Below are 1,851 nucleotides of genomic sequence, written 5' to 3'. Positions count from 1 at the left end.
TTGTCTGTCTTTATGCTAAGTTTTAGTTTTAATAAAATTCCTTCACATTATGAAATCTAGATTTAGGTATGTCAGAGAAATTTTGCTTCTCAACTATTGTCATGTGCTGCTACATTAAAATTCTGGGTCTAAAATTAGAAAAAATTTCCATGCACATAATTTTAATCATGTACATTTGTGAATTGGTGTAAGTTTGTGGATCTAACTATTAGTGATAAACACAAATCCCAACCTCTGAACTCTTTCTTCTTGATTCCCATATTCTTTAACTACATCTTTGTTCTTTATAATGATGCACTTATCTTTTGTGGCTCATTAATCCTTCCATTTCCCGCTAGTCTATCATCTTGTTAATAATATACCCACTGATGAATACTAGTTGTTAGGTAAAGTTGCTTTCCAGTTAGGATGACTGAAGAAATTGAGAATTTCTGTACATTCAATTGACTGCTATTAAAAAGCTCTTTTTTGATTGGGAATACCACAGACAGGAATCATAATAGACATAAGTCTATTGTGGATCTATTGATCAGGATTCAAAAGAAAAAGAATTTTAACTTTTGTGACTAATACAAAACTCAGGAGATGAAAAATAGAAGTCCATTCCGAAAAATAGATAGTATATTCCTTTATTTGTCTGTTTCAAACTTCAGTGTCAGTCTGAAGACATGAAAAACTACAAACAAGCAAGAATGAATCCCAATCAAGTCGGATGAGGAAAGTCGTCATTCGAAATTACTCATTCTGTAATTTTATGTGACTTAACTTATAAATTATTTACATTAAAAATGAAATAAAAATATGCAAGAAAAGCTGAATATTTTAATATTTTATTGGTCATATTGAGGCACTTAAAAGAAAAGAGAAGCCATCTTGGGCCCGGTAGAATGGCTCCCGCAAAGAAGGGTGGCGAGAAGAAGAAGGGCCATTCTGCCATCAACGAGGTGGTAACCCGAGAGTACACCATCAACATTCACAAGCGCATCCATGGCGTGGGCTTCAAGAAGCGTGCTCCTAGGGCACTCAAAGAAATCCGGAAATTTGCCATGAAGGAAATGGGGACTCCAGATGTACGGATTGATACCAAGCTCAATAAAGCCGTCTGGGCCAAAGGAATAAGGAATGTTCCATACCGTATCCGGGTACGTTTGTCCACAAAACGTAATGAGGATGAGGACTCGCCAAACAAACTCTACACATTGGTAACTTATGTGCCTGTTACCACATTCAAAAATCTACAGACAGTCAATGTGGATGAGAACTAACCTGCTGAATCTCAAATAAAGTTGGAGAGTTGCCTTCAAAAAAAAAAAAAAAAAGAAAAAAGAAAAGAGAAACTTCATGTTATTTCTTTGGAGAAAATCTGCATATTTTAACATCTACAAGAAGATTAACGTCTGTTAAGATGATGTAAATGGTTGGAACAGAATTAGACGTATTTTCCCTTTCAAACCCAATAATATACAAACAGTCTTAAGAAAAACCGTTCAAAGAAAAATCTAAGAAGTGAGATAAATACAAACTCTATCTTAGACATGTAGAGGTAAGGCCACCTGAAACCAAAAACAATTAGAAGTTTAAAGTTATTTACTTCAAAAATTGTCCAATTTTAAATGACTTTGTTTTGACTTTTCTCCCAAAAGTTTGCGTATTTGTGAAATAAAAATAATTACTTGAAGTGGTTTGTCTATTTCGGGTCACTATCCGAAGTCACCTTCCTCTTGAAAATGAAGTCTACATGAAAGGAATTGGGATCCACAGAAATGTTTTAAAAATTAAAACACAACTATGTTGTATGTATGAGGTGAATCATCACAGCAGATTTGGAATTATGCACAAGGATGTTGTCAG

General features: G+C 34.2%; 1 pseudogene; it reads left to right on the top strand.

The window, feature by feature from the left end:
• The first annotated feature begins 874 nt into the window (after positions 1-874).
• On the top strand, positions 875-1,299 carry LOC125393947 (large ribosomal subunit protein eL31 pseudogene; annotated as a pseudogene).
• The last annotated feature ends 552 nt before the right edge of the window (positions 1,300-1,851 follow it).

The sequence above is a fragment of the Myodes glareolus genome, chromosome 20 (assembly GCF_982192425.1).
Source record: "Myodes glareolus chromosome 20, mMyoGla1.1, whole genome shotgun sequence".
Classification (NCBI taxonomy): domain Eukaryota; kingdom Metazoa; phylum Chordata; class Mammalia; order Rodentia; family Cricetidae; genus Myodes; species Myodes glareolus.
Note: the sequence above shows the minus strand (reverse complement) of the source record. Positions and strands in the feature narration are given on the sequence as shown.